This window comes from Triturus cristatus, chromosome 3_2 (assembly GCF_964204655.1).
Source record: "Triturus cristatus chromosome 3_2, aTriCri1.1, whole genome shotgun sequence".
Classification (NCBI taxonomy): Eukaryota; Metazoa; Chordata; class Amphibia; order Caudata; family Salamandridae; genus Triturus; species Triturus cristatus.
In genome coordinates this window covers 603571725-603594978 of record NC_140584.1, presented here as the reverse complement: position 1 = coordinate 603594978, position 23254 = coordinate 603571725, and positions in this window count along the sequence as shown.

The following is a 23254-nucleotide window of genomic DNA, read 5'->3' as shown; positions in this document are numbered from 1 at the left end:
TAACTTGGGGTTCTCATATTTCATCTGCATTAGCCATTTGAGGGATCTGTGGTCAGTTTGAACTTTGAAGTGAGTCCCAAACAGATGGGGTCTTAGCTTCTTCAAGGACCAAATCACAGGAAAGGCTTCCCTCTCAATGGCACTCAAGTGCTGCTCCCTAGGAAGGAGTAGCCTTCTAATGAAGGCAACTAACTGCAAAACATCAATACTACCCCTTCTGTTAGCCTTGCCTTGTCACTGTTGCACCTCTTGAGGTGCCTCTCATCATGCATTCTCACCTTCATCCTCCTCCACAATCTCCCCTTCCTCCAAATCATTCTCACCCTAATCAAGATCCCAGTCAGGTTCTTCACTCAAAACTCCAAAATACGCACTGTTCACCGGCACTTCCCCATCATCGACAACACCATCACCAAACTGTGCCTCAAATAAATCTTGAGAGAATTAAAAGTCCTGTATGACCCAATCCTTAGTGCTAAATTGTTTGGTCCACTGCTGTCCCAGAGCCAGCCACACTGATACATGCTTGTTAGAACTGAGGGGCTCTAGTTGGCTGAGGTAGGTACCTTAGTCCAAATAGGGACCCTTGCTTCTAGTCAGGGAAAGGAGGGACACACTCTCAGATAGCCCCTGCTCACTCCCGGTAGCTTGGTACGAGCAGCCAAGCTTATCTCCAAGGCAAAATGTAAAGTATTTGCAATCGCACTCCCAGTAACACAGCGATCACACCACAAAGGGACACCACACAGGTTTTATAAAATAGCAGTATCTTTATCAAAAAGTGATACGATGAGACCAAACGATAAAAATCCAACATATGCGTATTCGTAATATTTCACTTTGCCGGTTATTAGGCCAACAATTCACTTGTAGGTACTTGCGGTATTAATGAGCAGTTCGCGATGATCTAATGTAGTCCTAATGCATTGCTATGCAGTTCGTAAGGCAGTTCTTGACATGGAAATAAGACAGTCCTTAATGCAAGAATAAGGCAGTTCGTAATGCAAGAATAATGCAGTACGTAATGCAATAATAATGGGGGGGTGCGCTGCCTTGCTCGCTCTCTCCGCTCGTCGGATATCCTGCTGGGCGGCCCCGGCGACGTTCAGCTCCGTTGCTAGGCAATGCTGTAGCCGGATGGGTTACGGCGCTGCCTTCTCCTTCGTTGACGATCTTGGACAGATTTCTCTTGGGGAACAACGATCACGATCCCTTTCACCTCGCAGCTTCTTTGGCTTCAAGAAATCCTTTTTAGCACGTTGCGGCTCGGGCCGTCGGCGGCGATCCTCACTCACAGCCTCAGTTACGATGCCGGCTCGAGCCACAAACAGCAATGCAGCAGCGTGGACGATGTTTCACGCTGCGGGGCAATGCGGTCACAGGGCACCTCGTAAACAATACCACCGACCACACGGCAGTCTCAGGCGTGCAAAAGCATACGCACCAAGCGTCGCTGAGACACGGACGGAATCTTTGATGTTCCTGAGTCTCCACAACAGAGAGCCAGCACTCCTCGGGCCCTTGGAGACAAGTTACTTCAGGGCACAGCACACAGCAAAGTCCTCTAAAGCAGGGGGGCACAGCACACAGCAAAGTCCCTTGTCCTCTCCTCAGTCAAATCAGCAAACTGCAGGCCAGCCCCAGAACACACAGCAAGGGCAGTCCTTTCCTTCAGTCTCTTCAGCTGTTCTCCTTTGGCAGAGGTTCCTCTTGATCACAAAGTAGCTTCAATCCTGTTTCAGTCCGGATTGCAGTCCTGAGTTTAGGGGTTTCAGCTCTTACATGTATACCCCTAAATGCCTTTGAAGTCATTGTGTTCAGGGGACTCTGAGCCCGGTCCAAGACAGGTCTGGGTGGCTTCCTGCCAGGGCACACGTTCTTCCTTTGATAGTGGGGGTCTGGTCCCAGACACTCTGCAGGAGGTGGAGCCATTCCTTTGTGGCAGCAGCACAGGCCTCTTTGCATCAAAGGGGCTACTCCTCCCCCTACACTAAATGCAGGCCAGCCTGTGTTGTCTCACCTACTCTTCTCTGGTGTCAGGACACTCCCCAGACCCTGTCACATCCAAACCCACACAGTTAATACACAACCAGGCAGACATACACAGGATGGTTAGGGCAAGAAACCAGCCACTTTTAAAAGGGTGGTTTCTGAACACACAATTTAAAATCCATCTTCATAAAAAGATGTGTTATCAAATTCTGAATTCAGGCAAACTAAACTTCACCTCTCCATCATATGCCTATGGGAAGATATGCTGGAAACATGTGACACAGCATTCCCCATTCTGTCCTATGGGCAAGATGGCCTTGCAACAGTGAAAAACGAATTTGGCAGTTTTTCACTGTCAGGACATGGTACACACCTCAGTACATGTCCTACCTTTCACATACACTGCACACTGCCCAGGGGGGGTACCTTGGGCCTACTATTGGGGTGTGTGATGTGCATAAAAAGGGAAGGGTAAGGCCTGGCAAGTGGGTGCACTTGTCAGGACAACAAGGCAGTTTAACAAACTGCGTGCATGCACTGCAGTGGCAGGCCTGAGATTTCTTTTTAGGGCTACTTATGTGGGTGGCACAACTAGTGCTGCAGACCCACTAGTAGCATTTGTATTACCAGCCCTGGCACACATAGTGCACTTTACTAGGGACTTTACTAGTAAGACAAACATACCAAGTATGGACAACCAATTACCATAACACTTTATACAGGGAGCACTTGCACTTTGACACTGATCAGCAGTGGCAAAGTGCCCAAAGCATCTAAGTCGGCAACACAATGTCAGAAAAAGGTCTAGGAGGAAGGTAAAAGGTTTAAGGACCTTTAGCCAAAAAAGGGCCAAGTCCAACAATGCTCTACCTTCGTCCGGGGTTGCCAGGCCACACCAAACCTTCCCGGCTGCTCCTGTGCTGCTTCCGCTGGAGAGTCTACCAGAAAGCCGTGGCTCATGCTTCACTGGCCCTGCCCACCTTGAATAGTGTGAGCATATAGGAGTTCCCCTGCTAACTGTAATAGTTCCCAAGACAGGGACAAATCATTGAATTGTACAAAGAATTCTTAGGCTACTGTCATTTTTAACAAAGGTTAATACCATCTGCATACTTTTAGGACATCAATTGAAATGACCAAAGAACCAGAATTATGCAAATTTCATACATTTATTTATGAAAAATTGTTCCTATATATATTTCCATGCATAATATAACAATAATTTAAATATCATCTAAAAATTATCGTCCCGATTACATTTCATAATTCTTATAATCATACTGACATTCATACCGTTTCATCCTTCCATACAATACAGTATATCACAGGCATCTATTCATAATGGAGTCCATGCATAAATGTAACATGCCTTTCTTCATGAACTCTCAAGAACTTCATCAGGTAATGTTCATAATAATCATTGTTACTCCTTAGACAAAATTGTCGCTCAATGGCTATGTAATTAATTACTCTATGTGCGTTTCGGCTGAAAGCCTTCGTCGGGAAGCCACATATTTACCAAACAAGCCCTGTATCTGATGATGCTTGGTGGTTATATTCAATTTCACAGATATCTCGAGGTGGATTCTAGTTTAGGTCTTGTATTTCTATTGTTCCCAATTATATTGGATCCTAAACCATCGTTCATAGGGGTTGTGTTGATCAACAGTGTGGGCAGAAGCTTACTCACATGGATGGACAAACGGCTATCGGCCTACTAAGTTATCGAATTATGCCAATGTTTGCGGATTGCTTCATAAGCATCTCTTCAATAGTAGGCTGTATTGCACGGCGTCTATCAAGTCACTATTGTACTGTGTCTTGGTCTGGATCTGGCCACATCACCATGCACTTTCACCTTCATCCTCCTCCATAATCGGTCCCATTCAGGCTCCTCACTCAAACCTCCAAAATACGCACTGGTCACCAGCACTTCCCTATCACCGACACCACCATCACCAAACTGTGCATCAAATAAATCTTGAGAGAAATCAAAGTCCTGCAAGGTGGGTGTATGGCCCAATCCTTGGTGCTGCATCATTAGGTTGGCTGCTGTCCCAGAGCCAGCCGCACTGATACATGCTCTGCTTTCAGACCGGGGTTGGCAGGCCACACCAAACCTTCCCGGCTCCTCCGGTGCCACTTCAGCTGGGGAACCTACCAAAAAGCCCTGGCTCATGCTACACTGGCCCTGCCACCTTGAACCTTCACACTAGGCGGCCTGTCATAGCACCACACCCACCGGTCAGGACCCCCATCCTGAAAAGCCTCGGGCCCAAGCCAATTCACAGACTTCGCAGCTGGACCATTTCTACTCCAGATGCTGTCTCACCGAGAGATGACCCACCTAACCCATGGAATGTGGTCAACTGAGAAACCCCTGTCTCACGCACCTCAAACTGGCTGTTCTTGGTCCCCCATACTTCACCCTAATGATTACCAAGGCCCGTTGGTGGCAAAACTGGGTCACAGAAGCATTGTGCGCCACTTCCATAGTATCCCTTGCCCCCCTTTCTGCTGCCTCCTGCCTCAAAATGCGCTCTGCTGGCACCAACTGCCTCCAATCAACCTGCTCTGGAAGTTCATTTGCCGCACCATACCCCCTCCCCGAACTGAAGACAGGGCCTGCTAGACAGATCAAGTGGCAGGCCCTGTATTTCATTGGCCCAACCGCCGCCGCCTCAAGGAGCACACTCATGCAGCTGAGGGGCATCATCTCACTCACAGGCCTCACCTGTTGATGGTAATCGAAGGTGCTCATTGACGCCCACATTGGGAAGGCCCCTTGTCATCCCTAAACACTCGGACCCATTAAAAATGGTAAGGGCTGCATCGTCAGGGGCAAACCTCACACAACGTGCACCCTCTCTGCCCCCGTGTAGCGATAGCTGGTGTGGCAGCATCGGCCCCTTTTCCGCGGTCAACCTGTCCCTCCTGGCTCCTGCCCAATCCACTCTTTTCCCTGACCCGAGTCACCCCATGCACACCGCAGGGTGTCCACTGTGCCTGATCCTGCATCACAGCTCAGCGTGGTAACGTAGCCCGCGACAGCCGGCCCGCCAAGCTGGCTGCTGCCCTTAAAGTACTCACCCTCTCCTTGGTGTACTTGCGGGGCGAGGCTCACACCTTCACAGCTGCTACCACTGACGGCCCCCGGGGAAGTGAAGGTCGCAGACCAGTCTTCCCTTGGGGCATTTCGCGCAAGGGTCGGAAGGACAAGATGGGTAGGGTTTGGAAGAATAGGGGGAAAGGGCGAGTTGGGAGGGTATAAAGGTGTCAGGGGAGGAGGATCCGGCCTCTTCCTGACACCTTAGCACCACTGGGAGAGAAGAGAAAAGCTTTGTGATCCAATTAGCGGCAGGTTAGTGGTTACCTTGGGCTGTGGTAGCGGGGTTTCGTGGGACTGCATGGGTGTCCAGGGCTAGTAGGATCGGGTCCTTATTGTTTTGCACTGGGTCTCGGGGAAGTGCGGCGAGGCGCCGGGTGAGCCATGCGGTTTGTACACCTACAGGCCGGGGCTTAGAATAGGCTGAGGGAGGGGGGTGGGTGCATCCAGTGGCCGGCATACTGTGGCATGTGGACAGCGCGTTGCAGGAGGGGCGCCAGAGGAGGGACCAGGGCCGGACTGCCTACCGGGCGTTTTGGCATGCTGCCGAGCTGGGGGCTGATGTCACTGCAGTGGGGGCTAATTTCGTTGATGGAGACCTGCGTGTGCTTCGAAATAAACAAAGTAAAACAAATTTCGTTCATCACACGCAGGTCCCCATCAACAAAATCAGCCCCCAGCTCGGCAGCACGCCAAAACGCCCGGTAGGCAGTCCGGCCCTGGGCGGGACACGTTTGAACGGGGTGTGCAGGAGGGTTTTGAGCCTGCTCGCATCAGCTTTGTGTAAGATTGCTGAGCCGCGATGTGTAGCCGGTGGGGGGCCATGTTAGCAGGTGCGGCTTGGTGTGAGGGAACCCGCATGTGCCTTTTGAATGTCGGAAAGCCAGGGGAGGAGGGGGCCGGCCGGCCGCAGGAATTACCCAGGCTAAGTGCGGAGGCAAGGTAATGTGTCTGACCGCACCGCTTCTGTTAGTTTGCTACCGGGTAGCGGGGGTAGGAGTTGGGGCTATGCGCCTCGTCGCGGCTGGGGCGTCATCGCCCCCCTGGTAATGGCAGAGACCCTGGAGGATGGCGGGCTGCGGGCCCCTCCTCGTGTGATGTCAAGTTGGGAGCAGGTGCCAGTAGGGCCCAGCAGATAGACCAGCCGCCATATTGAGATGCCCAGCGGGCGGGAGGTCCGCATGGGGAGATGGATGTGATGACGGCAATGGCACAGATGTAAGTATATGCATGAGGTGCATTTGCTGTGCCAGGGAGGGCTAGGTAGCTGCCTCGTGCCCGTTTTTCCTGCGGGGGTTGGGGGTGTGAGGGCAGCATCAGGCAGTTGTGCCTGGGGGGGAATGGCGCCTTCTCCACCAGCCAGTGTGGCAAATGCGGGAACCGGGGTGGGGGACTGCAGGAAGGGGTGTCCTGTTTTTTTTAGATAAGTAGCCGGCCCCCAGAGTAGGCGAGAGAGACTGGCAGCACGGCATGAGGCCCAGTGGTGCTTGGGTCCCACCAGGTAGGAGCGGCCTGGTGGGGGGGGAAGAGGGGACCAGGGCCGGCGGTTGATGCCGGCAGAAGGAGGGTGATGCCAGCGGGGCGCACGAAGGCCCAGGAAGCTGGCCAGAAGCAATAGGGGGTCCGCGGCGCAGCCTACCACACTATGAATGCATTTGGAAAGGATGACATGGATGGTAGTAGCTGAATGGGGGTGTGACGGTGTGCAATGGGGTTGGGAGTGTTGAATGGAAGGTGAAGCGCGGGGAGTCACGGTGACCTAGTGGTAAGGGTCTGACACCTATTACCCTGGTTAAGGGTTTCAAGTCCTAGTGTGTCAGGAAGTTGTGGTGTGAGGTGGAATTTATGGATGAGGGGATGCGGCTGTGTGGGGCTTTTGGGGGAGGGTAAAGGTAACCGACAGGTGTGGGGTTTTTGCAGGAGGCAAGTACGGCCCAAGCTGGAGAGGAGGGCGAGGAGCAAAGAGGAGCAGCAGCTCTGGGCAAGGGCAAGGAGGTCCCAGGCGGACACTCAGGTAATGAAACCAAACAGATGACATGGGCAAAATGGAAGGTGGTGGCCAACTGCTTCGTGGGGATGGTGTCCAGACGGACAAAGGGGGAAACGCCCGAAAGGGTGAGGACAAACACTGGGGGTCGGCATCAGGAGTTGCCAGGTTGGAAGGGAATGACAAGAGGGTGAGAATGACAAGAGGGTGAGAGGGGCCCGTTAACATGAAAAGGACATCAGCTTTTGAGAGTTGTGACAGCATCTGACGGTGTGGGGCTCGGGGCTGGGCAAGTGCCCTGTGGACATGCATGGATAATTGCTGGCTTGCATAAGGGATGGGGGCTGGTTTTTGCCTTCCCGAGGGGAGGTGGTGTAAGGGCCAGGGTCAGTCCCAACGTGGCTAAATCACAGCAGAAGGGGAACAGGACCGATGCATGCACTGGAGGGCGTGGAGGCAATACCAAGCCTCCATGTAAAAAGCGGGGGTGGGCTAGTAGCTTATCGGCCCTGACAAAGGGACCATTTACCAAGGAGTGGAAAGTCGGAAGTGTGGGAAACAGGGGATCGGGTTTCCGGGGTAAATCGGGACCCAGCCAGATATGCCACAAGGACAGAGGGGACCTGTGATGGTCACTGCGCCGGAACCAGGGACGTTAGGCTCGACACGTACAAGAGTGGGAGCGACATCCACTCACACAAGGTCACATTTAGCCGACCCCTGGAAGAACGGGGGTTGGCCCCTGAAAGGGGAGGGGTAATCTGGGCCCGGAGGTTGGAGCCATGGGCCTATTGCGCTTGAGGTATCACGATGGGAACTGGGTGCGGCAGCAATAAAATGGGGGTATGATCGGTCGGGGGTCGGGTACGACAAAGAGTTCACGGGGGCCTAGAAAGAAGACAACCAGAATGTGCTTTGTTCACTGCAAGGGTTGGCAGACTGTGGGGACGGACGTCAATGAGAGAGGAGTTGCTGGTCCCTTAAGGGAGGACTTGGTCAAGTTAATCTACAAGGACGGCGCCAAAAAACGGAGTCGGGGGACCTAATGGGATGCACATTCCACCTAGGAGGAAATAGGGCAGACAATGATGGGGAACAGTGGAACTCCCCAGGATGCGGTGCCTCTGTGGGTGAGGACAGCTGTCACAGGGGGGCGAAGGTGCATACCGAGGCTATACTGGTGTATACAATTGGGTGGGCTTTTCAACAATGCGGCGACACGCACGGGTTTCTCACTTGGGAAGCCATTGGGGTGAGCATTTATTGTTGGGCATGAACTGTTCTAGGGGTTGGGCAAGTATGGGGCACCTTGATTGAACAATTTAATAAGTTTGGTGGGGGTTTTGGGTGTCACAAGGAGCGGGTGCACCCGGCAGTGTCAGTAACTAGGCGCACGTGGTGCAACGTGATGTGGGCGTATAATATATAGGCAAGGTCTTGCCTGGGGACTTTGCAGGGATCGGGCGCCTTGTCTGGAACATTGCAGCACACTCAGTGGGGTTTTGGTGTTGTAAGGAACAGTGGGGCTCTGGGGGGGTTGGGGAATCAGGGTACAAAGGGACAAAAGATAGGGAGCCTACAGGTTAGGTGAAGGGACAGGTCCATGCTGCAGAGAGGTTTACAGGTCTGAGGGGCCTTGGTGCCGGACAAAATGGTTGGGCTCAGGGCAGTCTGTGTGAGTGGTATATTTAATGCTTTACAAGGGGGTGTGTAGTTGCGCGAGGGGAAGCGGCTGCCCCAGTTTTTTCTTTGCTAGGGCTGGGAGTGAGAGGACACTTGAACCGAGGGCAGTATATAAGTGGCTGGGGGGACTTACTCAAGGGGTAAGCGGAGGGTAGATAAAAGCGAGAACGAGTTCCCGAGGAACAGGCATAGCCAGGGCCAAGGTGAGAGGTTTCGTGAGGGAGAGCGGATAGGGGTGGGGGGCACAAAAAGTGAGGTTGATTGTAAGGGTGTTATAGGATGAGGAGTGGGGGGACTTGGTTGGGCAGGTGCAAATGGTAGATGCAACAACAATGTGTGGAGTAGGGATGTGTTGGACGGTTGAGGGTGTATGGAGAGTGGGCCATCACATAGCGGTTGAAGCATAGAAAGTACGGTGGATTTTTTCCAGGTGGGAGGGAACTGGTTGTCTGGGGGTGCGAACCTTGGAGACAGGACGGTTTGGTTCACTGGGGAGAGCAGGTAAAGGGGGGATCGGTTGCTATGAATAGGAATTTTGAGGGAGCCTAGCGTTTTTGTGGTGGGAAAATTAGGCGGGGTGTTTTTTCAGAGCGGTGTCTGCTTAATTGAGTCATGGGCACGCTTGGGGGAGTGTGTTTGGGGAAAGGACAAGGGGGTTGGTAGAGTTGTTTAATTTGGATGCAACGGATGGGGGAATAGTGGAGAGTGGTTTCTAGGTGAGGGGGAGAGCGCAGAGGGCCTGATATGAATGGCGTGCTGGCAAGAAAGGGAAGGTCTCTGACTGGGGGGTGAGTTGTTTTTCCCATAAGTTGAGAGGTAGAGCGACAGTCTTCCAGTCATCATAAGTCTTACGCAAGGGCAGTGGTGGGGCCAGCGTTAGAAAGATACAGGGGCATATTAGCAAGGGCATTTACGCCGCTTTAGCTGCACTTTCTGCCGCTAAAGCAGTGATATTATTATCGCCCAATTAACAAGCTGTCACTAACAGCTGTTAGCGACAGCTTTCCAGTGACAGCGACCGTTTCCCTTGCCACTTTGCATGTCAACGATATTTATCGCTAATGACATGCAAAGTAGGCATGTCCCACGAAAACAACAGGAATCCACTCGCAAACACACTTACCTCCTATCAGCAATGCGGTCCTGGGACCCGGTTAGCGACGATGAAAGTCGCGGTAACCGCGGTTATCACAGGTTTTTTACACCTGCTCAAAACCTGACTTGTCCATTCAACTCAATGGGGGGGTGGATTGTGTGGCTGAGACCACCATGGCCTATCAGCAACCACCCCCCTAATGCTGGGTTATTATCGCTGTAATTCATGCGATAATCCCACTTTTCACCGCTATCGCTGGATTTTTCATCGCTGTGGAGATAGCCGTTGCTAATAACGTGCTATCTCAGCGATGGAATCCAGCGATAGCCGGCGATGGAAAAATACTCGCTAAGTGCGCTTTGCGATATTTATCGCAAAGTGTTGCTAATATGCCCCACAGTTTTTAAGCATTAGGTCTGTAGCGACGGCTTTGTCTGGAGGGACCATGGGGAAGGGAGGAAGTTGAAGGAGGAGGGGAGAAAAAAAGTTGCATGTGACGATATGGGTACTAACAGTGGTTTTTTCTAGTTTGGATAAGCCGGACAGAGGGCTTTTGATAAGGGAAAGGATTTATTACTGGGCTGATTGTTCTTTTTTTTCTACAGGATGAGGGGATAGACGGGACCATGAGAATTACCTGGATAGGTGGCCATTCTTTCGTGCCTTGGGTGGCAATGGATGCGGACTAGCAGGTGTACAGACGTCACCGGGCTGGGAACACAGCCACCAGGATGTGATTTGGTGGGGTCAAAGTGGAATGCAATGAGGGGCGTTGTGGCAGGTACGGGTGAAACCGCGTCAAACAATAAACTGCACAGATACATGGGGGAAAGGAGGTATGCATGAGTATGTCAGGACTGGCATTACACAAAGAAACATGCATGGGGATATTGTTCAATGGAAAGGAACTTAGAGTTTTTGTTATGTGAATAAATTGTGCCTCGCAGAGGAAGGAATTGGGGCTGCCGAACATGCTCCATGGAAAACGGCCCACAGGAAACTGGGTAGATTTAAAGGGGGAGCAAGTGGTCTTGTTTGAAGATGGTGCACCTTTTGCGGTCAGGGCAGGTCACAAAAATATTATTGGAGCACGGGACTCAATTCTCATGTGGTGGATGGTCGTCCACGAGGTGCCGCAGGATCGGCTGATGGGAGGCGAAAGGTGCACAGAAACTCTGGGGGAAGGGGGCAGGTAACAGCCCTACGCAGGTTCCATGTTTGGCGGTACTTTGGAGGGGTGGTGAGTCACAGACGGGCGGATCCACCCCTCAGGGGGGGGAACGGTACACAGGTGACTGATAGCGGGGCGCGGGAGGCAATGAGCAATGAAGGAAATTCAACAGAGGATGCTTGGAGGGCAAGCGAAGGTGAGAATGAGGAGATGAAGGAGGTCACTGAGTGAATGGGAAAGAGACAAACAGGTGAGAAGGGTTTGAGAAGGCTGAAGGGAGAATGAGTCAGTATGGGATGAAAAAAGTATATTTCTTGCATTTAAGTACTGTTAATAATGTCTAAATGAGTGCAACCTTGTCATTAAAAAATGGCCTTTTCCGCTTCAAGTAACAGCGTGGAGTGTAGTTATTGCGCGATGACCGCCCCCGGAGGAAGTTAAGGTCGCAGACCAGTCTTCCCCCGGGACATTTCGCGCAATGGCCGGAAGGACAAGGTGGGGAGGGATTGGAAGGATAAGGGGAAGGGGCGGGAGTTGGGAGGGTATAAAGGTGTCAGGAGAGGAGGATCCGGCCTCTTCCTGACACCTTACCACCACTGGGAGGGAAGAGGAAAAGCTTGTCCACCCAACCACCCTACAGGTTTTAGGCACAGGGTTTGGGTTTGGGTTTGGGCTAAGCGTGGCAGTTTAGGGCAGGTTGCAGAGTAGTGACGTTACTGTACTTTGGACGGGTGGTGAAGGTGAGAACGGGGAGAGGAAGGAGGTCACCGAGTGAATGGGGAAGAGTCAAACAGGTGAGAAGGGTTTCAGAAGGCTGAAGGGAGAATGAGTCGGTATGGGATGGAAAAAGTATATTTCTTGCATTTATGTACTGTTAATAAAGTCTAAATGAGTGCAACCTTGTCCTAATAAAATGGCCTTTTACGCTTCAAGTAACAGCGTTGAGTGTAGTTATGGCGCTTCTATCCGCTGACCATCACTTTGGCCTCTTGTCACAGGGACTCCTGCTTTTAGCAGGGCCCCGTCAGCCAGCAGGCCAAACCTGCTTGCGCTCTTCAGGGCCTCCAGAGCCTGCTGCGCTGCGTCAGAAGCCATCGTAAATAACCATCCCAATCGCTGTAAAGGGATTACCACTACCACTACCGGCCTACGCTAAAATAGAAATTTTTTCTATGGGGTCCCTGTCAGCCGAGGTGTACCCAAGAACCAAAATGGTACCATAGACCTAGATGACGTACCCAAGATCTATGGGAAAACCCCGCACCCGAGCGCCCAAACCAATCCTCCAGCAATGGCTCCTCCGCTTAGGTGGAGGAGTGTCCCCCCACTGCCTGCCTCAAAGCCAGCAAATGAGAAATAAAACAATGTCTTTGTTTTATTCTTTTCCTGGCTCTGAGTCAGCTTGCGCAGGGAGGGGCAGGACAAGGGGAGGAGGAGTGCTATGTGCACTCCCTAAGTGCCCATATGTGTTTGGCCAGCTGTCTCAGGCCGCCCAAAACACACATGCGCACTTAGATTTCTCCAACCCGGCTGCATTGAACTGGTCTGAGCGGAGCGTTTTTCCAGCCCGCTTAGGCCAATCTGCAGGCTGCTCCCATACTATGAGAGCAGCGCGGGGATCGCAGGGAGTCCGTGACGCAGCCCGAGTGCTTCCTGGGACCAGGAAGGACAAGGCAGGACAGGGGAGGCGGGCAGTAGCTCCAGGTAAGTGTTTATTTTTTAGTTTTTTTATTATTATTAGCGCACCCCCTACCGCGTGCCCCAGGGCTTCCTCCACTCGCCCTATCACCTCTTCATTGTGGTGGCTGCCACTGCAATCCTCTCGTTTCCTGCTCCTGGACCCTAACACCCACCCGAAAATTCCAGGGTTGGGGGGGGGGGGGGGGGTTAGGTCATTCTGCCCACTCCTCCAACACCACAATGTCCGTGGCGGTGTATTCGTTAGTTGTAAAAGAAATGTGATTTTGTAAAAAATCGACCTATAGCGGAAGTGGCAATGACAGAGAGTTGCAGACTTGCTAACTGAAAGAGCAGGGGTAATTGGAAATCAGTCGGCAGATTAGCGCGTGATTGCTGTGGGAGAGAGAAGATTGACGTCGCAAACCAGGCTGCCAAGTGACGGCAGTGGGGAACTGGGCTGAACGCCTACTGGCTGATCGTCCTGCATTGTGACAAAAACCCTGTGCATTGTGACAAACCCTGATCTACTTAATCCTATAATTTACCCGTGAAATAGATTCTCTGCTCATACAATCCTGCTGAGGCACTCTGCGCAGGGTTCTCATTCTGACATTTTATTCCTATGAAATATCCAAGGATGAACAATTTTGACAGCAGGTGACCGTCTCAGTACTTCCTTCAGGAGAAATGAATAAAGACAATGTGTGTGGGTGTTACCAATGTACACCACGCCATACCCATCAGATCCCCTTAATTTGGAGGTTGTCACCCGTTATGGATTATTTTCGTTCTCTCCAAATACTTCTCATGTGTTACAAAGGCAGACAGTGCTGCAGAAAATTACTGAAATGCATTGGCAGATTCGCCCCAGTAATGAGAGCTGCAGGGCTCAGGCCAGAACTGGGGAGCAATGGCATGGTTTGCGAAGAACCTGTAACTGGATTATTTCAGGGTGCAGGAGAACAGAATTGAGGTTTATAGTCATATCAGTTTGGACCCCAGTATGAAATTTGCATGGGCTGCAAGTTAATGCTCGATGTGCATTGATTAAGCTCCATGCTTGTCCGCGCAAAGTTCAAGGAAATGTGTGCAACTTCTGTGTCACGTACAGCCCTGGCAAGTACCACACATCAGCTGTTACCCTAACGCATTTCAGTGTGGTGGTCCGCATCACTGCAAAGAAAGGCAAAATCAGGTATTATAGCACCTCCTCAGCTGTCATAGTCATAGTGCTGCTATAATGCACTATGACAGTTGACCTGCAGTGGCACAAGGCTGTGCGCCTAGCCTGGATCAATATCTGCTTGCAGATCGAGTACTCTGCCACAATGTATTCTAGTATAAAAACACACAAACCGGCCTGGCACACACGCACGGTTTTATGGGTGGGGAAATTCAAATGTCATTCTCCGTCCTACTGCTACCCGTGGTGCACTGGGTGGCATTTCATTATTTTTGGCTGCACTCAGAAATGCACAGCTCCTCCGACCTCACCACCCACACCACCACAGCGGGTGGTATCGAGGCAATGCTGGCCACAGCGGCTGAGTCTTGCCATCAGTCAGAGCTTTACGCATGCCGGGTCTCACCTGGCCCACATTTGCATATTGTTTTTCTGCAAAACACTGCTTTGGCGAAATTTTACTAAAAAAAGGGGGGGGGGGAATAAAAAATTGCACGGATTAGTTTATACTGGTGAAACACACCTGAAAACAAGTGAGGCCACTTCTGCTCAGGCCCCCTGCCCCTGCTCAATATGCATATATTAATGGGCCGACCCAGCGAGAGCAAGGGAGTGACACCTCTTGCCATTGATAAAAGGGAGGTAATGGATGCCCATCTGCCTCCAGAAAGGCCACTCAGGCACCCACTGGACCGCTGGCGGTATCCGAACTATGCAGAAACCACCCAAATCGGCCCCCAGACTGCTTAAAAAAAGTAGCCCACAACTGGAATTGCAAGAACAACACTTGATGGACAGAATGCAGAACAATGTCATACATTCACCCCAGTACAGAGATCTGGGCCGTAATCTATTGTTTTTTTGCTCACCAAGCCATTCCAGTTTGAACCCCGTCATATGCAAATCAGTCTTGACCCTGTACCTCATGAGAACAGTCCAGCCCGAGCTGCCAAGCCAGGTCCTCCCTGGACTGGAAACAAGCATTCCTAGGACCGGTTTTGTGGTTTCACCCCTCTTCAGCCAGGATAGCTTTATTCCAGTGGCATGGAGAGCACGGAACCCACGTCTGGGTATACCCGTCCCACTTGGGGTGACAAATGCAAAAACAACAGTTGATGGACAGAATGCAGAACAACGTCATAACTCACCCCAGTACAGAGATCTGGGCCTAAATCCATTGTGTTTTTGCTCACCATGCCATTCCAGTTTGAACCCAGCCATATGTAAATCAGTCTTGACCCTGTACCTCATGGGAACAGTTCAGCCCGAAATGCCAAGCCAGGTCCTCCCTGGACTGGAAACAAGCATCTTAGGACCGGTTTCGGGGTTTCACCCCTCTTCAGCCAGGATAGCTTGATTCCAGTGGCATGGAGAGCACGGGACCCACGTCTGGGCATAGCCGTCTCACTCGGGGTGACAAATGCAAAAACAACAGTTGATGAACAGAATGCAGAACAATGTCGTACATTCACCCCAGTACAGAGATCTGGGCCTAAATCCATGGTTTTTTTGCTCACCATGCCATTCCAGTTTGAACCCAGCCATATGCAAATCAGTCTTGACACTGTACCTCATGGGAACAGTCCAGTCCGAACTGCCAAGCCAGGTCCTCCCTGGACTGAAAACAAGCATCCTAGGACCAGTTTCAGGGTTTGACCTCTCTTCAGCCAGGATAACTTGATTCCAGTGGCATGGAGAGCACGGGACCCACGTCTGGGCATTCCCGTCCCACTGTGCCACTGGATTCAAGCTATCCTGGCTGAAGAGGGATGAAACCCCAAAACCATTCCTAGGATGCTTGTTTCAGGTCCAGGAAGGACCTGGCTTGGCAGTTCGGGCTGGACTGTTTCCATGAGGCACAGGGTCAAGACTGATTTGCATATGGCCAGGTCCAAACTGGGGTGGCATGGTGAGCAAAAGAATGATGGATTTAACCCAGATCCCTTGACTGGGGGTGAATGTTTTGATTTGTTCTGCATTCCGTCCATCAATTGTATGTCTTTTGCTTTCTCGCCCTAAGTGCGCCGAATATGCCCAGACGTGGGTTCCGGGCTCACTGTGCCACTGGATTCAAGCTATCCTGGCTGAAGAGGGGTGAAACCCTGAAACGGGTCCTAGGATGCCTGTTTCCGGTCCAGGGAGGGCCTGGCTTGGCAGTTCGGTCTGGACTGTTCCCATGAGGCACAGGGTCAAGACTGATTTGCATATGGCCAGGTCTAAACTGGGGTGGCATGGTTGAGCAAAAGAATGATGGATTTAACCCAGATCGCTTGACTGGGGGTGAATGTTTTGATTTGTTCTGCATTACATCCATCAATTGTGTGTCTTTTGCTTTCTCACCCACAACTGGAATTAGGACACCGGCCCCTTGGGCATTGCCCATGTGCCAACGTTACCAATCCGACCCTGCTCGAAGCGGGTCTCTATCGGGCTCTGTTTTGTGCCCTGGCACAGGCAGTCCATTTATTTCAGACTGCAGTGCCAGCAGGTACATGATGTGCGCATGTTCACACTGCTCACTTCTCAGTAGTGGAGAAGTTACGGCATGACGTCATGCACGGTGAGTGTTGTTGGGGTAGGGAACTCTCTCTGGATTTCCCTTCACTTGATGAAACTCAGGAGCGGCAACATTGTCCTGGTGTCACCAGGGCTTTAAGTCAAAGCTTTTTCAATATTATGTACAAGCCACAGTTGCTGCCTATTTATCTTATGCAACTAACAACCATTGACAAAGCCAATAGTCCTGACTTGTTGTAGGTATGATGGTACTTTTTGTATCATATATCTGGATGCAATGACAGGAACAGCAAAATACAAGTCGGGTGGCACACTATCATAGCACAGATTTTTAGCTTATGTGTTTTTAAGCCACGCCCTTAAATACATTGGTCACGACCCTTTGAGGGACCCTTCCAGTTTTTTCATCCCACTTAAAATGCTGCCTTCAGTGACTTCCTGGCTCCCAAGGCACCAGGGCCTGCCTGTTCTTGTGGCTTCAGTCACAAATGGTAACATCGTGCACCGGGTCCACCAGACACACTGAGTGACCTCGACATGCTCATAATTGTTTGTTTTTGATTTTGTTCTACACTTGTGCCTATAAATTTACATTTATAATTTTTGAGCGCCACATACTGTTGCGTTGTCACTGCACAAGGGGCTTGTAAATAAGCCCCGCATAGATTTGATCCTAAGCTTTCCAGAGGCATATTGCGTCACCAGAGAGCAATCAGATTTGGCCTTAAAATCAAGCCCAATTACGGACAGTCAGGGCTATCCTTTTCAAGGAAAAAGAGCGTGTGCTTGTGACAGCCGCCATTAGCAGGGCCATGATGGATACTCTCCCCTCTCTACATAGAAAGATGTAGTTCCGCACCCACGCCAAGAAAGCTAGATGGTTCACCACCGAACTTTGAGAGTCCAGACGCACTTGCCGCCGCCTCGAAAAGGCCTGGAGGAACACCAAATCCACAGAATCCCACAACAACTTCAGAGCTGCCACCAACGCCCACCACCAACTCATCAGCAACACGAGGAAAAAAGCGATTGAAGACAGAATCTCCACTCATGCACACAACAGCAAAGAACTCTTCAACATCATCAAGGAGTTCGCCCAACCCACCAGCGAGTCCACCGACATCCCTTCTTTCACAAGACCTCTGCGACAAACTCAGCACCTTTTTCCACCACAAAATCAAGAGCATCTACGCCAACTTCGACGAAGACAACCAACACACTGAACCCTCACCAACCACCCCCGACACCCTGAAGCCAGCGATCAACAACTGGACAGTCCTCACCACTAAAGACACACTGAAGACGATGAAGTCAATCCACTCCGGGGCCCCCACAGACCCCTGCCCCCACCATATTTTCAACAGAGTCGCTGACACAATCGCACCCATGCTCTGCCACACCATTAACCGCTCCCTGGCAACCGCCTCATTCCCTGACGACTGGAAACACGCTGAGATCAACCCCCTCCTGAAGAAACCCTCGGCCGACCCCACCGGCCTCAAAAACTACAGAACAATCTCTCTGCTCCCGTTCCCAGCGAAAGTCATCGAGAAAGCCATCAACAGCCAACTCGCCACATTCATCGAGGAGCACAACATCCTCGACTCCTCCCAATCCGGCTTCAGAAAAAAACACATTACGGAAACCGCCCTCCTCGCCGCAACAGACGACATACATACGTTACAGGACAAAGGAGAAACAGTAGCCCTCATCCTCCTCGACCTCTCAGCTGCGTTCGACACAGTCTCTCACCGCACCCTAATACGCAGACTTCATGACGCAGGGATCCAAGACAAGGCCCTCGACTGGAACCGCTCCTTCCTCTCGGGCAGAACGTAGCAGGTCATACTCCCCTCTTTCCTCTCGGACCCTACACCTACCACCTGCAGAGTCCCCCAGGGGTCCTCCCTCAGCCCTACGCTCTCCAACGTCTACATGGCTCCACTCGCCCCATCATCAGAACCTACGGACTCAACATTGTATCATACGCAGACGACACCTAACTCATCCTCTCCCTATCCAACGAACCCAATACCGCCAGACACAACTTTTGAGAAGGCATGGAAGCTGTCGCCAAATGGATGAAAAACAGCTGCCTACAACTAAATACCAACAAAACAGAAGTACTCATCATGGGCCCAAACCTAGATGCCAGGAATGACACCTGGTGGCCCCCCGCCCTCGGAAGCCCGCCCACCCCTACAGACCATGCACGCAACCTGGGAGTCATCCTGGACTCAGAGCTCAAAATGGACCACCTGATCAACTCCGTCTCGTCCTCCTGCTTCCACACCCTACGCCTCCTACGTAAGACCTTCAAATGGATCCCTCTCGAACACGGTAAGACCGTCACGCACACCCTGGTCACCAGCAGGCTCGACTACGGCAACGCACTCTTTGCCGGAATAAACTAAAACCTCACCCGCAAGCTACAGAACATCCAAAAGGCCGCTGCAAGACTGGTCCTCAACCTGATCAAAATAACGATGTATTTAGTCCCAGATCTCTGTACTGCGGTGAATGTATGACATTGTTCTGCATTCTGTCCATCAATAGTTCTTTTTGCATTTTTCACCCCGAGTGGGACAGGTATGCTCAGACGTGAGTCCCGTGCTCTCCATGCCACTGGAATCAAGCTATCCTGGCTGAAGAGGGCTGAAACCCCGAAACCGGTCCTAGGATGCTTGTTTCCAGTCCAGGGAGGACCTGGCCTGGCAGTTCCGGCTGGACTGTTCCCATTGGGCACTGGGTCAAGACTGATTTGCATATGGCTGGGTCCAAACTGGAATGGCATGGTGAGCAAAAAACGATGGATTTAGGCCCAGATCTCTGTACTGGGGTGAATGTATGACATTGTTCTGCATTCTGTCCATCAATAGTTCTTTTTGCATTTGTCACTCCAAGTGGGACGGGTATGCTCAGACGTCAGTCCCGTGCTCTCCATGCCACTGGAATCAAGCTATTCTGGCTGAAGAGGGGTGAAACCCCGAAACCGGTCCTAGGATGCTTGTTTCCAGTCCAGGGAGGACCTGGCCTGGCAGTTCGGGCTGGACTGTTCCCATTGGGCACAGGGTCAAGACTGATTTGCATATGGCTGGGTCCAAGCTGGAATGGCATGGTGAGCAAAAAAACAATGGATTTAGGCCCAGATCTCTGTACTGGGGTGAATGTATAACATTGGTCTGCATTCTGGCCATCAATAGTTCTTTTTGCATTTGCTGAACCACCAGCATAAATTATGTAATCATACTGATCTAGAGGCATGACTTCATTAGGCAGAGGATATTTGTTTTCATATTGCAATTATGTTTGTGCTTGTAGTGTAGAGTAAAATTTGCAATCTACATCTGTTACTGTATATCATTTGGGCCATTGTATTCATCGAGGATGTAAAGCTTTTGCATTAGGAACACTGCCCTTTGTGGCAGACTCTAAGCTGGAACTGGAGTCACGACAACAATACGTTTCCCCTGAGCCAAAGATCTTTCTCTCATTACTGTGGTCTGACTGCCATCAGAATCTTTTCTGTTGGTGCAAAACACATCTCTGCATTGGTGTATAAGTGTGATTTATAAGTAATTGGTACAGTGGCTCCTTCATTGAATGTGACATAAGTGGATTCTGATGCACCCCCAATTATACAGATCACAAGGTTTGTGGTGTTCACATTTGCTTTTAGAATCTATCTCCTCATCCCGCAGTGTTTTACCCCGCAGGGAATCACAACGCGGTCGTTACAACAACCGCGTTGTGATTCCGCATACCATTACTCCGCAAGTTGGAACAACGACTTGCGGAGGGGGGGCTGGATGTTGGAATAGTATAATTTACTATTCCAACTCCAGTCTGTGCAGACACTAGGGAAGGTGTTGGATTTTAAATCCAACATCCCCCCCCCCCTTCCCTCCGCAAGTCGTTGTTCCGACTTGCGGAGTAATGGTATGCGGAATCACAACGCGGTCATTGTAACGACCGTGTTGTGATTCCATGCGGGGACAAAGATTCGCGGTAAACGTTGTTTACCGTGCTTTTAGGTGTTTTGATGCTAGCATGTACGATTGTACTGAATGTAGGATTTGTGTGTGTTCAGTTGTCCAATGTGCACTTGGAAAGTCTGGACCAATCAAGACTTAGAATGGTTTACCTGCTCTGCGTAGTCTGGAATGTATGTTCTGCCAAAGTTCAGAAAACCCAGTTTTGATTGGAGTTTCTTCAGTGTATTTGGTGGCTGTAGGAGTGCACACTTCTCGAGGAAATGTGCAGCTAGGTTTCTGCCTTCATTTGACAGCTCATATCCTAGGAACAGGACACTGAGCAGGCTATTTTAGATTTTTTTTAAAATACATTTTTAGCCCATGTGAGCAAATCTAAAAACTATGCGATCTACTCTAGCCAAGTGAGTTGAAATGAAAGGTCACCTACTACTGCTGCTTGAAATCCGCAGTGATGTGTACGCTGCCGAGGCTTGAAACAAGGCTTGCTATTTTTATTTGTTGTTTAAATAAATACATTGTGCATATGAAGCCCTTTCCCATCTTGGCCCTCCATATTGGAATGAGCTCCCCATGTTTTTGAGACAATGCATTGATCACCTACAATTTAGGAAGCTGCTCAAGACCACTCTTTTCCGCGCCTGATTCAGCTGTAGCTGCAATACACCCTCACAGCCCATCCTAAGCGCAGAGATACCCCTTCGGAGGTTGATTCAAGCGCTATATAAGCAAATAAATAAATAACTAAAAATATGTGTCAGGAAATATACAGGGTGGATTGCAGAATAGTAAATACAAATTTTAGGCACTTCCATGACAAGAAACATAACCAAACATCCCTATGGCTGTTTCTTGAGCACCAAATGATCTCAAACATTTACAATTTTACCATCAAAATCGTACTATTGTTACAAAGTACTGTCAACTTTATGATCGCTCTCACTTTGATATGCACATTAATGCAATCTTGTCGATCAGCGTGAACATCAGAGCTATTGGAAAGGCATTATCCAAAAACATTAGAGTCAAAGAAGGACTACCCAGCATATATAAGGGCATATTAACAACAGCCATATCGCCGCTGTTCTGGCTTTAAAAGCCAGAAAAGCGGCGAAAATGTAATCGCCCTATCAACAATGCGGTGCTAACATGCATTAGTGCATGTTAGCAGCCGTTCTCCACACGCCTAGCCTTGCATCTCTAATGAGATGCAAGGAAGGCGTTCCCAAAGAAAACAACAGGGAAAATGTCGGTAACCGCACATCGCGGTATTTACAAGCCGTGCCGTGACACCCATAGCGTTATAAAAAGCTGCGCTAACCGCGGTTATCGCCGGTATCTAACGTCTGATAAATGTCAGACTTGTCTATCTGTTCAATGGGAGGTGGATTGAATGGCTGAGTCCACATATCCCTATTAACAACATTTCCTATAGCGCCGTCCTGTTGTTGTCGGTTTTCGCATGGTAATGTGGAATATCACCGTCAATCGCCGGATTTCACATCGCCTATTAGCCAAGCGTTGTAAATACGCCGCTAACACGGCGATGTGAACCGGCGATAGACGGCGATAATGACAAATGCGATAAACGCGTTCAGCGATTATTATCGCCTTTTGTTGTTGATGCCCCATAGTTTGCTAACTTCCTTCACTGCTGCAATATTAGGGCCACAACTACTTCCTCTTTGTTCCATATCTGTTGGTGTGCTACGATAGTGAACTAAAACCACAACAGTTTTCTCCGGAGTTTTAGCCTGCTGTGTTCCTCTCAAAATGCCTTGGGAGCAGTTCAAATACCATCTCATTGTCTTTTTGAATGGGCCAGTGGAGTCTGTTAAGAGATAAGTGCTCATTGGAGGGTTTCGACATTTAGCAAACATAGGGGCATATCAACAACAACCGGCGATAGTTATCTCTAAGCGCACTTAGCGCTAGGATAATTATCGCCGGCTAGCGTGAATTTTTATCGCTGAGATAGCGTGCTATTAGCAACGCTTATCTCAATAGCGATAAAAATCCTCACGCTAACAGGCTAACGTGAGATTATCGCTGGAAACCCAGCGATAATCTCACGTTACCTTGTTGATAGGGACAGGCAAATTTAGCCATGATATCCTCCTTCCATAGGATATCATGGCTAAGTCTGAAAAATACCAGACGTAAAAGAGCAGCGTTAACCGCGGTTAGCGCTGCTTTTTTTGTATCTAACAGGGTTAGCGACATTCTTGATAATAGGAGAAATGTCGCTTAGCGACATTTCTCCTATTATTTTACTCTGGAACGCCCCCTTTGCATCTCATTAGAGATGCAAGGGGAAGCGTAGAATAAAAGGGTGCTAACATGCAAATTTGCATGTTAGCACCCTGTTGTTGATAGGGCGCTAGTTTTATCTCTCCTTTTTTGGCTTTTAAAGCCAAAAAAGCAGAGATAAAGCCCTTGTTGATATGCCCCTTACATTTCCATTTTCTGGAAGAAGACGACAAACCTGGGTGCATAGGGGTATATGGGAAAGTGGGCGAAGAAGGGGCAAATATAATTTCCTCACCTTGCTGAAGAAATAGTTTGAAAGACGTACTTATGAAGGAGAATATTCATTCAAATGTGTGTTTTACTTTTGACAAGGGTTTTTTTGGTGCTTCTGATAGCTATGCCCCAGTGTTTAACTCTACATTACATTATTTGCAGGAAAGGGGAGGAATCAAGGTTTTCATTCACAAATAAAACAGTCACATAAGTGAAACTGAGCTGGGCGGGCAGGACAAACATTCTCAGTTGGTAGATCAGATGCCACTCATATTACTGTTACTCTGACTGCAGTGCTAATAAGCTGCACAAATGGGAATTGGT